Below are 14916 nucleotides of genomic sequence, written 5' to 3' on the forward strand. Positions count from 1 at the left end.
TTCCCAGGGGTTAATGTGAGGCAGAAATCAGAACTCATCCTTCTCCATGGCAAGAAACCTTATGGTTGGCATGTTGTACAATGTTCAGTGTAGGAGAACCCCGCCCATAGGGACCCGCCCATGCTTGAAGTCCTCTTTGGGCACAAACACACATTGTGACCCTCAGCATGAGGCCTGTCCTCAAGTATGCCTCTCAGTGGCTGGAACAATAGCCTGCATATGGTGCTTGCCATTCCCCAAGGACTCCATTCTTAACCAGAGGTTGAGATGTCAAGTCTTCCCTCCCCAGGGCTGTGCTTTGGAATCCTTCTTTTGGTGGAACACCTTAGGTTAAAAAAAGAAGAAGAAGAAGAAGAAGAAAAGAAAAGAAAGAATGAAAGAATTGCTCCCATTCCAGAGAATGAGCCCAAACTCTTGGGATTGGGCCAAATCCTCAGAGAGGGAGACTCGTCTATGGCCCATGAGGCCACCCTGACTTTCCACGGCTATATTTGACACTAAATCCAGAGACAAAAACCTGAGCAAGTGCCTCACACTCATCCATTGTTTATATACCGAAGAGTTCTCCTCACAGTATGTATTTCAGGGCAGCCATACCTTCGTCCCCAACCCTAAGCCGAGTTTGTGATTTTAGACTTTTGTCCCCAAAGCCTTGGCCCACAAATGCTCCATGCTTGGGCCCCTGGAGCCACACCTCAGGACTGTGCCTGCCCTCTCCAAGGGCATTCTGCCCATTGAATTGGCCACAACCATATATATTAGGAGAAACCTCCAAAGTCCTTGTGGCCATCCCAATAGTGTAGGCCCCCTGGGACAAACAGGGGCGATCTGCCATCAGCTGAGCAACTACCTCCACTCAGATCTGTAGACAGATGTCTCCAGAGAAGAACATTAACCGGATAGGCCCCTAGGCCCTAATCGGATCCTTTGCTTTTGTTTCCAGGCATCTCTCCACATAGGCCTGGTTTCCAATACCAACATATAAGGGTTTCCTGAGGCACCCATCAGAACAGATCTTGTCCCTACATGGGAAACTTGCTCTTTGGAGCTGTATCAAAACTTCCAATTAGGACAATCCTTCAGGGGCCCGGTGTCACTGCCCCATTCCAAGGTCTCCATGGACACAAATCCACATTATTATCCATCCAAAGGAGAATCCATTTCGACTCAACCCCCACGGTTTCTCCCTCATATCCAGCAGATGGAGCCTGCCTTGTCACTAGGAGACAATTGGAATGTGAGGCGGGCTGACAGGCATCCATCCTTAGAACCCTGCTCCGGAGTTGTTTTATATGGGATGTCCCGGCACCATCCAACATGTCTCGACTGTCCCGCAGAAGGAATCCTTGCTGTTTGGAACATCTCACAACTCTCATCATGTGAAAACCCCTATGGCCCCATGATGCCTGCCTCCCTCAATGAAGGGGCCATCATGGCTCGAACCTGAGCCAACATCTGATCCTCGCCCTGACTTCAGATGCACGAGATCTCGATTCAGCTCTGCAGAGTGTGGCTGCCGTGCTGAAACCTAAGCCTAGCTTGTGTTCTCAGACTTCCGTCCTCACACTCCTGGCCCACAAGCCCTCCAGTTTGGGAATTCCGGAGCCACAGTGCAGCACTCTGCCTGCCCTTCAGAAGAAAATCGTTGCCCTATGGGGCTACCCAGAAATGCCAAATGAGGATCAACCTGCACGCCACTCGACTGTACCCCGATTATATACACTAGCCTGGGCACTAATGCCTTGTCTGACACAGCTTGAGCCTGGATCTCCCGACCGACACCCAGACAGCTGGGGCCACACCTCAGGACCGTGACTGCCCTCTCCAAGGGAATTCTGCCCATTCCTCTGGCCACAACCATACAGATTAGGAGAAAACTCCAAAGACCCAAGACCATCCCAATACTGTCTGCCCCCGCGACAAACAGGGGCGATCTGACACCAGCTGAGCAATGACCTCCACTCAGTACCATAGAAAGATGTTCCCAGAGAATAATAATGAACCGGTCAGTCCCCTAGGCCCTAATCAGATCCATTGCTTTGGTTTCCAGGCAACTCTCTTCAAATGCCTGGTTTCCAATATCATCTTATTATGGTTCCTGAGGCACCAATCAGAACAAATCTCATCTCCACATGAGAAACTTGCTCTTTGGAGCTGTCTTAAAACCTTCGGTTAAGAGAATCCTTCAGGGCTCTGATGCCACTGCCCCATTTCAAGGTCTCCATGGACAGAAACCCACATTATGATGGATCATCAGGAGAGTCCATTTCAACTCAGCCACCTCGGTTTCTCCCCCACAGTCAGCAGATCAAACATGCCTTGTCACTAGAAGACAACTGGGGACAATTGGAATGCAAGTTGGGCTGCCCAGGCATCCATCCTTAGAATCCTGCTCTGGAGTCGTTCCTAATGGGACGTCCTGGATCCATCCTACAGGTCTCTACTCTCCAGATGAAGGAATCCTTGCGGTTTGGAGCATCTCACAACTCCCATCATGGGAACAACTCCATGGCCACATGAGACACTCCCCCTTCATCAAGGGGCAGTCACAGACAGAAGCTCCAACCAGCCCACGTCTGTTCCTAGCCCTGACTTCAAAATCATGAGATCTCGATTCAGCTCTCCAGAGTGTGCCTGCTGTGCCCTCGCCCCTAAAGCACGCCATCGACTGTACCCCAATGATACAGTCTACCCTGGGCACTAACGCCCTGTCTGACACAGACTGAGCCTGGACCTCATGACCGACACCCAGACAGTTGGCCTCACACTGAGCACATTGGACCCGCCAGGTCCTCAGGTCTTCATTTATTCCCAACCTCGGTTCTCAGGCTTCAGAACCTAGACCTTATCTCCAATCACTGCCCAGGAGTGAATGTGATGCAGAAATCAGAACTCCTCCTTCCCCATGGTGAGAAACCTTGTGGTTGGCATGTTGTCCAACATTAGTGTAGGAGAAACCAGCATGGCCCATGAGGCCCCGACCATGCTTGAGGGCTGCATTGGGCACAAACCTGCATTGTGACACTCAGCATGAACCCTGTCCTCAAGGAAGACCTCCCAGAGGCTGGACCAAGATCCCGCATATGGTGCCTGCCATGCCCGCCGGCCCCCAAACTTAATCACAGGTCAGGTTGTCCAGTGGCCCATCCCCAGGGATCTCTCTGGAATCCTCTTTTAGTGGGACAACTGAAGTAAAAACAAACAAACAAACAAACAAAAAACATAAAGGACTCCTCCCATCCCACAGAATGACCACAAACTCTTGGGATCGGGCCAAATCCCCCAAAAGGGAGACTCATCAATGACCCATTAGGCCACCCCTACATACCACGGCCCTCATCCACAAAAAATCCAAAGAGAAAAGCCTGAGAAAGGGCGCAAGACTCACCCTTTGTTCATATCCCGAAGAGATCTTCACACGGTCTGTAGATTGGGCTTGCCATACTTACGTCCCCAAACCTGACTGGAGTTTGTGTTCTGAGACTTCTGTCCCCACAGCCTTGTCCCACACACCCTCCAGGCTGGGGCCCCTGGAGCCACAATTCAGGACTGTGCCTGCCCTCTCCAAGGGAAGTAAGCCCATTCCATTGGCCACAAACTTAGTTTACGAGAAATCTCCAAGGTCCCCGAGGCCATCCCAATAGTGTAGGCCTCGCGGGACAACAGGGGTGATCTAACACAAGCTGAGCAACTACATCAACTCAGACCTGTAGACATATGTCCCCAGAGAAGCAGATTGAAACAGACAGGTCTCTAGGCCATAATCGGATCCATTGCTTTTGTTTCCAGGCATCTCTCCTCAGAGGCCTGGTTTCCAATACCACCATATGGTGGTTTCCTGAGGAACCAATCAGAAAAAAAATGTCATCTCCACCTGGGAAACTTGCTCAGTGGAGATGTGTCAAAACCTCTGGTTAGGAAAATCCTTTAAGGTCCCATAGCCACCTCCCCATTCCTAGGTATCTATGGACTCAAACCCACATTATGACCCATCCTCAGAGGAGTCCATTTCAACCCAGTCCCATTGGTTGCTCCCCCAGCCAGTAGATCGAAGCTGCCTGGTGGCTGGGAGACAATTGGAATGCGAGGCAGACTGTCCAAGCATCCATCCTTTGAACGCTGCTCTGGCGTGTTCCGTATGGGACATCCTGGATCCATCCAGAACGACTGTCCTGCAGAAGGAATCCTTGCGGTTTGGAGCATCACAGATTCCCACCATGGGAAAACATCCATGGCCTCGTGATGCCTGCCCATGGCCTCATGAAACCATCCCCCCTGCATGAGGGGGACATCATGGACAGAAACTCCAAGCAGCCCAATGTCTGATACCTGCCATGACTTCAGATGGATGAGTTTTTGATTCAGCTCTGCAGAGTGGGCCTGCCGTTTCCTCTCCCTGAAACCTAAGCCTAGCTCGTGTTCTCTGACTTCCATCCGCACATTCTGGCCCACAAGTCCTCCAGTCTGGGAATTCTGGAGACACAATGCAGCACTCTCCCTGCCCTCGCAAAGAAAAATATTGCCCTATGGAGCTACCCAGAAACCCCAAATGAGGATAAACCTGCATTCCACTCGACTGCACCCCAATTATACAGTCTACCATGGGCACTAATGCCCTGTCTGACAGCGCCTGAACCCGGACCTCCCGACCAACACCCAGACAGCTGGCCGCACACTGAGCACATCAGACCCGCCATGGGCTTAGGTCTTCATCAGTTCCCAACCTTGGTTTTCAGGCTTCAGAACTTAGACCTTAACTCCAATCACTGCCCAGGCATGATGCCGAAATCAGAACTCCTCCTTCCCCATGGCCAGAAATCTTGTGGTTGGTGTTAGGGTCCGTGATCAAAGGAACGAGACTGATACAAAGCGAAGGTCAAGCAAAGCTTTATTTCGCGCCAAGCATCATGAATCGCACTGACCGGTCAGGGCTTTCTTTTTTTTTTTTTTTTTTTTTTTCCCCAATTTATTTATTTTCAGAAAAACAGTATTCATTATTTTTTCACCACACCCAGTGCTCCATGCAAGCTGTGCCCTCTATAATACCCACCACCTGGTACCCCAACCTCCCACCCCCCCGCCACTTCAAACCCCTCAGACTGTTTTTCAGAGTCCATAGTCTCTCATGGTTCACCTCCCCTTCCAATTTACCCAAATTCCCTACTACTCTCTAACGCCCCTTGTCCTCCATGCTATTGGTTATGCTCCACAAATGAGTGAAACCATATGATAATTGACTCTCTCTGCTTGACTGATTTCACTCAGCATAATCTCTTCCAGTCCCGTCCATGTTGCTACAAAAGTTGGATATTCGTCCTTTCTGATGGAGGCATAATACTCCATAGTGTATATGGACCACATCTTCCTTATCCATTCATCTGTTGAAGGGCATCTTGGTTCTTTCCATAGTTTGGCGACTGTGGCCATTGCTGCTATAAACATTGGGGTACAGATGGCCCTTCTTTTCACGACATCTGTATCTTTGGGGTAAATACCCAGGAGTGCAATTGCAGGGTCGTAGGGAAGCTCTATTTTTAATTTCTTGAGGAATCTCCACACTGTTCTCCAAAGAGGCTGCACCAACTTGCATTCCCACCAACAGTGTAAGAGGGTTCCCCTTTCTCCACATCCTCTCCAACACATGTTGTTTCCTGTTTTGTTAATTTTGGCCATTCTAACTGGTGTAAGGTGATATCTCAATGTGGTTTTAATTTGAATCTCCCTGAGGGCTAATGATGATGAGCATTTTTTCATGTGTCTGATAGCCATTTGTATGTCTTGATTGGAGAAGTGTCTGTTCATATCTTCTGCCCATTTTTTGATGTGTTTGTCTGTTTCGTGTGGGTTAAGTTTGAGGAGTTCATTATAGATCCTGGATATCAACCTTTTGTCTGTACTGTCATTTGCAAATATCTTCTCCCATTCCGTGGGTTGCCTCTTTGTTTTTTTGACTGTTTCCTTTGCTGTGCAGAAGCTTTTGATTTTGATGAAGTCCCAGAAGTCTATTTTCGCTTTTGTTTCCTTTGCCTTTGGAGACGTATCTTGAAAGAAGTTGCTGTGGCTGATATCGAAGAGATTACTGCCTATGTTCTCCTCTAAGATTCTGATAGATTCCTGTCTCACGTTGAGGTCTTTTATCCATTTTGAGTTGATCTTTGTGTACGGTGTAAGAGAATGGTCGAGTTTCATTCTTCTACATATAGCTGTCCAGTTTTCCCAGCACCATTTATTGAAGAGACTGTCTTTTTTCCACTGTATATTTTTTCCTGTTTTGTCGAAGATTAATTGACCATAGAGTTGAGGGTCCATATCAGGGCTCTCTACTCTGTTCCACTGGTCTATGTGTCTGTTTTTATGCCAGTACCATGCTGTCTTGGTGATCACAGCTTTGTAATAAAGCTTGAAATCAGGTAAGGTGATGCCGCCAGCTTTATTTTTGTTTTTCAACGTTTCCTTAGCGATTCGGGGTCTCTTCTGATTCCATACAAATTTTTGGATTATTTGCTCCAGCTCTTTGAAGAATGCCGGTGGAATTTTGATCGGAATGGCATTAAAAGTATAGATTGCTCTAGGCAGTATAGACATTTTAACGATGTTTATTCTTCCGATCCAAGAGCATGGAATGGTCTTCCATCTTTTTGTGTCTTCTTCAATTTCTTTCATGAGTGTTCTATAGTTCCTCAAGTATAGATCCTTTACCTCTTTAGTTAGGTTTATTCCCAGGTATCTTATGGTTCTTGGTGCTATAGTAAATGGAATCGATTCTCTAATTTCCCTTTCTGTATTTTCCTTGTTAGTGTATAAGAAAGCCACTGATTTCTGCACATTGACTTTGTATCCTGCCACGCTGCTGAATTGCTGTATGAGTTCTAGTAGTTTGGGGGTGGAGTCTTTTGGGTTTTCCATATAAAGAATCATGTCATCTGCGAAGAGAGAGAGTTTGACTTCTTCATTACCAATTTGGATACCTTTTATTTCTCTCTGTTGTCTGATTGCTGTTGCTAGGACTTCTAATACTATGTTGAACAAGAGTGGTGAAAGTGGGCATCCTTGTCTTGTTCCTGATCTCAACGGGAAGGCTGCAAGCTTTTTCCCATTGAGGATGATATTTGCTGTGGGTCTTTCATAGATAGATTTGATGAGGTTCAGGAATGTTCCCTCTATCCCTATACTTTGAAGCGTTTTAATCAGGAACGGATGTTGGATTTTGTCAAATGCTTTTTCTGCATCAATTGAGAGGACCATGTGGTTCTTCTCTCTTCTCCTATTAATTTGTTGTATCACATTGATTGATTTACGAATGTTGAACCATCCTTGTAGCCCAGGGATGAATCCCACCTGATCATGGTGGATAATCTTTTTAATGTGTTGTTGGATCCTGTTGGCTAGGATCTTGTTGAGAATCTTAGCATCCATATTCATCAGTGATATTGGTCTGAAATTCTCCTTTTTGGTATGGTCCTTGCCTGGTTTGGGGATCAGGGTAATGCTGGCTTCATAGAAAGAGTCTGGAAGTTTTCCTTCTGCTTCAATTTTTTGAAACAGCTTCAGGAGAATAGGTGTTATTTCTTCTTGGAAGGTTTGGTAGAATTCCCCAGGGAATCCATCAGGTCCTGGGCTCTTGTTTTTTGGGAGATTTTTGATCACTGCTTCAATCTCGTTATTAGATATCGGTCTATTCAGGTTGTCGATTTCTTCCTGGTTCAATTTTGGTAGTTTATATTTTTCCAGGAATGCATCCATTTCATCAAGGTTGCTAAGCTTATTGGCATATAACTGTTCGTAGTAACTTCTGATGATTGTTTCTACTTCCTTGGTGTTAGTTGTGATCTCTCCCCTTTCATTCATAATTTTATGAATTTGGGATTTCTCTCTTTTCTTTTGGATTAGTGTAGCCAGTGGCTTATCGATCTTATTGATTCTTTCAAAAAACCAGCTTCTAGTTTCATTGATACGTTCTACTGTATCTCTGGTTTCTCCCTCATTGATCTCAGCTCTAATCTTGATGATTTCCCTTCTTATGTGTGGAGTTGGTTTGATTTGTTGTTGATCCTCCAGTTCTTTAAGGTGTAGAGACAGCTGGTGTGTTCTGGATTTTTCAATTTTTTTGAGCAAGGCTTGGATGGCTATATATTTTCCCCTTAGGACCGCCTTTGCTGTATCCCATAGGTTTTGGACCGAAGTGTCTTCATTCTCATTGGTTTCCATGAATTGTTTCAGTTCTTCTTTGATCTCCTGGTTGATCCAAGCATTCTTAAGCAAGGTGGTCTTTAGCTTCCAGGTGTTTGAGTTCCTTCGGAACTTTTCCTTGTGATTGAGCTCCAGTTTCAAAGCATTGTGATCTGAGAATATGCAGGGAATAATCTCAGTCTTTTGGTATCGGCTGAGTCCTGATTTGTGACCCAGTATGTGGTCTATTCTGGAGAAGGTTCCGTGTGCACTTGAGAAGAATGTGTATTCTGCTGTTTTAGGGTGGAATGTTCTGTATATATCTATGAGGTCCATCTGGTCCAATGTGTCGTTCAATGCTCTTGTTTCTTTATTGATTTTCTGCTTCGATGATCTGTCTAATTCTGAAAGAGGCGTGTTAAGATCACCTACGATTAGTGTATTCATATCAATATGACTCTTTATCTTGATTAACAGTTTTCTTAAGTAATTGGCTGCTCCCATATTGGGAGCATAGATATTTACAATTGTTAGATCATCTTGGTGGATAGTCCCTTTAAGGATTATGTAGTGTCCTTCTGTATCTCTGACTACAGTCTTTAGTTTGAAGTCTAATTTATCTGATATGAGAATCGCTACCCCAGCCTTCTTTTGAGTCCCATTGGCATGAAAGATGCTTCTCCACCCCTTCACTTTCAGTCTGCGTGTATCTTTAGGTTCAAAATGGGTCTCTTGTAGACAGCATATGGATGGGTCCTGTCGTTTTATCCAATCTGCAACCCTGTGCCGTTTTATGGGTGCATTTAGGCCATTCACATTGAGAGTGATTATTGATAGATACGTTTTTATTGACATCGAGTTACCTTTGAAGTCTTTCTTTCTGTAGACTGTCTCTATATTTCTGTTCAATGCTATTCTTGGGATTTTTCCTCTTTTATAGAACCCCCCTTAATATTTCCTGCAGTATCGGCTTGGTGGTTGCATAGTCTTTTAAGTCTTGCCGGTCTTGGAAACTCTTTATCTCTCCATCCATTTTGAATGTCAGTCTTGCTGGATAAAGTATTCTTGGCTGCATGTTCTTCTCATTTAGTGCCCTGAATATATCTTGCCAGCCTCTTCTGGCTTGCCAGGTCTCTGTGGACAGGTCTGACGTTATTCTGATGGGCTTCCCTCTGTAAGTAAGGAGCCTCTTTGCCCTGGCAGCTTTCAAGAGATTATACCTACAATTATAATTTCTCAATTTGACTATCAGGTGTCGTGATGTTTTTTTGGAGTGTATAATCTTGGGTGGAGACCGTTCAGCCTCTAGTATATGAACGCTGGTTTCATTCGCGAGATTCGGAAAGTTTTCATGAAGGACTTGTTCCACGACATCTTCTAGACTTCTTTCTTTCTCCTCCCCTTCAGGAATTCCAATAATTCTGACGTTGGAACGCTTCATGGCATCACTTATTTCCCTAATTCTGCTTTCGTGGGATCTAAGCTGTTTGTTCCAGGCTTCCTCCTGATCCTTTCTCTCTATCTGTTTGTCTTCCAGATCACTAATTCTATCTTCTGTCTCAGTTACCCTAGCTTTGAGAGAGTTTAGATTGGATTGGAACTCATTGAGAGCATTGTGGACCTCCTCCCTGGTAGCTTTAAGCTCCGCCCTAACATTGTGAACATCCTGTCTGGTCGCTTTCAGTTCGGCTCTAATCAATTCTGTTTGGTCATCCATGGCTTTCTCCAACCTAGCTATTGCCTGGATAATTGTTAGCCTGAATTCTCTTTCCGACATATTGTCTATGTTGATAGCCGTTAGCTCTGTTGCAGAAGGTCCATCCTCTGTATTTTTGTTCTGTTGGGCATTCCTCCTCCTAGTCATTTTGGTGGGAGAAGACTGAACAGATGTAGCTGGATGTATCAACTCTGGTGCAGTCAAGGTGCACCCTGGAACACTTCCTGATCTCCGTCTCAGAAGCCTCAGTCTGGGTGCAGAAGCTGAATAAATTCCCCCTTGGATGCTGGCAGTGCAGGTTCCAAGTTAAAGACCCTGGGGGCGCAGGATCTTTTGCTCGTCCCCAAAGCCAAGGCAGTGGCGGCTGTCTGGGAGCTCCTGACCGCCAGAGAGGTTCCAAGCAGCGATCGCACACTGAGATTTTGCCGCTGGCCGGGGCTGGGAGTGCCCGGCTTGCGCGCACCTCTTTTCAGAGGCGGCTGTGGGTCGGGCGCGCGTCTGGGGCACTGAGAATGGGGCGCTGGTCCGTAAGCCGCAGGCTGGGCTTTTGCGCGCCTCTGTCCGGGGAAGAGTTTCGCGGGCGCGAGGCTTAGACTTTGAAACAATGGCCCGGGTCAAGAAGCGCCCCAGGGCCTTAGAAACCCAGGAGAGCTGGAGCGACGTGCACGCGCATCTCAAGCTTTGTGGTAGGGCTAGCGCGCGTTCTGCAGACCGGCTCCCATCCCCTCACAGGAGCCGGAACCCCGCGATCTGGGGCACGCTGGCGGCTTAGGGACCAGGAGCCGGTTTCTCAGCCGCACTCTCTCTGCCTCCGCGCCGGGGAGGCCGTCTGGGACCGGGGACTCAAGCCCCTGTCCCTAGCCGCCCCGATTCCCACAGTTTGCCCCCGCGATCCTTTGCTCTTTTGGAGTGCTTTCAACCAGTCTCCGAGTTAATGCTGGTCCCCAGACGCAGGGCACTCTCGCTCGTATTGGGGTATTACTTTTGCACCGGTCACCTCTGGTGGCTCCCTCCCCCTTTTGTTTATCTTCCGATATCAGTCCGCTGTTCCCATTCCGCTTTACCTGCTCACTGGCATCTTCTGCCCCTGTAGAGATCCAGACGTGTATAATTCTGATCTCAGGCTGATTTCATGGGTGATCAGAGTTCTTTGGTAGGTAATCAGCTCACTTTGGGGTACCAGCTGAAAAGACGCCTCTTCCTAGTACCCCGCCATCTTGTCCCCCCAGGGCTTTCTTTTATAAAAGATGACAACTTTGACCCCGGCGAGCCTACTCCCAATGAGGTTGCTGACATCTAGGTCGTTTCTCACTGTGTCACTGCTGAGGGTCCTGGAGTGCGGGGCAGGGCCGCTGGCACCGCAGGCGTCAAGGGACCGCTGACAACTGGACCGCAGATGTCTCAGGACCGCAGGCGTCGAGGGACCGCTGACAACTGGACCGCAGATGTCTCAGGACCGCAGGCGTCGAGGGACCGCTGACAACTGGACCGCAGATGTCTCAGGACCGCAGGCGTCGAGGGACCGCTGACAACTGGACCGCAGATGTCTCAGGACCGCAGGCGTCGAGGGAACGCTGACAACTGGACCGCAGATGTCTCAGGACCGCAGGCGTCGAGGGACTGCTGACAACTGGACCGCAGATGTCTCAGGACCGCAGGCGTCGAGGGACCGCTGACAACTGGACCGCAGATGTCTCAGGACCGCAGGCGTGGAGAGACCGCTGACAACTGGACCGCAGACGACTGGACTGCTGGGCCGCCGGAGGCTGCAAGCTGCAGGCGATGGCTCGGGGCCGCCGCCGGAGGCTGGAAGTTGCAGGCGGCGGCGCTCGGGGCCGCCGCCGGAGGCTGCAGGCGGCGGCGCTCGGGGCCGCCGCCGGAGGCTGCAGGCGGCGGCGCTCGGGGCCGCCGCCGGAGGCTGCAGGCGGCGGCGCTCGGGGCCGCCGCCGGAGGCTGCAGGCGGCGGCGCTCGGGGCCGCCGCCAGAGGGTGCAGGCCGCGGCGCTCGGGGCCACCGCCGGAGGCTGCAGGCGGCGGCGCTCCGGGCCGCCGCCGGAGGCTGGAGGCTGGACCGCCAAACGCGGTTATAGCTCTTACAAGAGCTGTTACAGCTCTTCTATACACCGTTGACTCCCCTGCTCTTCTGCGACTTCCACCGCTCTCCGCTCCACTTCACCGCTCTCCGCCGACTTCACCGCTCTCCGCCGACTTCATCCCTCCTGTAGCAGCCGCTGCTCTCCTGCAGCAGCCCCCGGCCCTCCTGCAGGAGCCCGCGGCTCTCCTGCAGGAGCCCCCCTTGGCAGCCTGGCAGAGCAACCTTTATGGGGGTGGTTGAGCCCCGCCCCTACACAGGTGGCCAATTGAATTTCAACCTTCCCAGTGGATATACATACGGCTTACTGATTGGATGTCTCCACGCAGTCTGCCCCACCCTTACATTCAGGGTCCACAAGCAAGTTCCTCTGGGAGGGGCAGACCCTTACATTCCCCCCTTTTCTTTGGAGATTAGTCAAATCCTTGACTTTTCAGATGGTTCTACCTTATATTGAACATATAAGACTAACATTTTATCTCCCCAATTTTCTTTAGTATAGCAACAATACACTCACAGTTTCTTTAGTCTTAGTTTCAGTCTATGGTCAGCAGGGTCTTTTGGCTGCATTTCCCATTTCTGGAGGGCATCCTTACTCTCAGCTCGTTTGACATGACCCGCATGAACCCAGGCCCTGATGCCTTCCACTTTTACTGCTGTGGGGGTGGTTAGGATAACAGTAAATGGTCCCTTCCAACGAGGCTCCAAATTCCCCACTTGATAGCGACGTATCCAAACCAAGTCCCCGGGTTGGTAAGGATGTGGTTCCACCGTCTCTGTTCCAGTATAGGCAGTTTGGATCCCTTCTTTTTAAGACAGACTGTAATGCCTGCAGTGACTGGGGTATAGACTGATCAGTCATTTCTGCTAGGGCAACCTCCTGTAACCTAGGACAGAGCTCCCAAACATTATTTTAAATGGGGTCACCTTGTTTATTACATCGTGCCCTGAGAGTAAAAGGAAGGAGATTTTCTATCCACCGCCAGCCTCCAGAATTAACTTTGTCAAGGTCTTTTCGAGAGTCTGGTTCATTCTCCTTGCTCAGAGCTCTGGGGCCAGTAGGCACACTGTAGTTTCCAGTTAGTGCCTGTGGCCTCGGCCATCTGTAGTGCCTTGGTGAATGCAATCAGCTTTGCTTTTCCACCGAGATCCTATGTGGCAGGGCTGACATCCAGAGTCTCTGCCCAGGAGAAACCATTGCAGCCCCCGCATACCTCTTTTCCACTGACCATGTAACTACTCCCTTCTGTGAACAGAGTCATTTCCGCATCCGGGAGGGGAGTGTCTCTGAGATCCGGCCTTATTCCTGTGACTTGGGTTAAGACCTCCCCACAGTCGTGTGGTCAGCTAGCTCTTCTGGCAGCAGTGTGGCTGGATTTAGCACTGCTGGGGGTCGGAAGGCCACTTTTGGTTCATTGAGGAGAAGGGCCTGATACCCCGTTACCCGGGCGTTCGTCATCCATCGGTCTGGTGGAGTCCGGAGAAGGCCCTTGATAACGTGGGTGGTGGTCAATATGAGATTTTGACCCAGAGTCAATTTGCATGCATCCTTGACTAGGAGGGCCATGGCAGCAATTATGCAGAAGCAAAGGGGGAACCCAGCTGCTACTGGATCTAGTTTCTTGCTAAGATAGACCACTGGCCTTCACCATACCCTAGAGTCTGAGTCAAAACTTCTTTAGTCAGCCCTGCCTTCACATACAAGTGGAAGGGCTTGGTAACATCTGGGATGACCAATGCTGGGGCACACAGTAAGGCTCTTTGTAATTCCCGAAATGCTCCTTCTGCCTCAGCTGTCCACACTCTACCATAGTGAGTCCTCCCTTAGCCAGTTCGTAGAGAGGTTGTGCCATCTCCGTGAAGGTAGCATCCACAGCCTGCAGTAGCCCACCGTCCCAAGAAATTCCCTCTTGGAGATCAAAGCAAAAGCAACCGGTATTCCCTGGCAGTCTTCCATCCAAGTACTAACCAGGCCCGACCCTTCTTAGCTTCCAAGATCAGACGAGATCTGGCGCCTTCAGGGTGGTATGGCCGTATACAATCATAAGGTTCTTACCCGATATTCTCAGATGAGTGTACGTGACACCCTATATAACATGGAACCGTCCTCCCCTTGCTGGAGGAAGCTGAACTTTCTCATACCCTACTGTTACCTTAATTTGTCCAGGCTTGGTTAGCTACCATATCTCTCTCGTTCATAGTTACATTGGCCCCCGGCCTTCTTGGGCTACTGATGCCTTGTGGTCATACCCATTCTGTACAAAGGAGGAGGTAGTGGAGGGTTTCTAAGTGCTTGAGACAGAATGATGTTTCAGACAGATGGACATGTTGTTCAAAGATGCAGAGGCTGCAGAGAGCCAGCATATTCAGAAACGTGCCAGCAGCTGCACGTGTATCAATCGGGTCAGGTCCCTGGCAGTCTCCGATGGCCAAGATTTGAAGCCTTGACTCCCGAGCTCCTCCCATAGGCCCTTGTGTGACCCATCGAGTCCAGACATCAGAGAAGAGGGACGAGCAGCTCACGGAGCTTCAGAGAGTTTTCTTCCTCTTGGAAGATGGCTTCCTAGACTCAAAGTGGACCCTCAGGCTCTCGTTTTTCTAGGGCTGAGAGCCAACACAGAGGTGCTAAGCAGAGTCCAAATTCATTGCACAGAATTTCCCCTGTTCCATCTCTCAGATTCTGGGTGGAGGAGCCCAGAGAGAACAGCTGTGATCTGCTCTGCCATTAGAGCAGGGCTGTCCCTGGATGCTGTCCTGCTCGTGTCCCTCGTGGGAACTTAGGAGCGTCTTATTTAAGGTCTGTCTGTATAAACCCTGGACTGGGCTACTCCACGGAGTAGATGACCGTTATGCCATATGAAGCCCTGCAAGATTTAGGGTGCAGTCCATTCAGACTCCATAGTGGAAGCGGTGGAGCCATAGAGACACAGTCAGGCATT

At 49.2% G+C, this 14916-nt stretch overlaps 1 pseudogene; it reads right to left on the reverse strand.

Moving 5' to 3' along the window:
* Positions 1–13898: 13898 nt before the first annotated feature.
* On the reverse strand, positions 13899–14016 carry LOC122903707 (annotated as a pseudogene).
* Positions 14017–14916: the final 900 nt, after the last annotated feature.

The sequence above is a fragment of the Neovison vison genome, chromosome 3 (genome assembly GCF_020171115.1).
Source record: "Neovison vison isolate M4711 chromosome 3, ASM_NN_V1, whole genome shotgun sequence".
Classification (NCBI taxonomy): Eukaryota; Metazoa; Chordata; class Mammalia; order Carnivora; family Mustelidae; genus Neogale; species Neogale vison.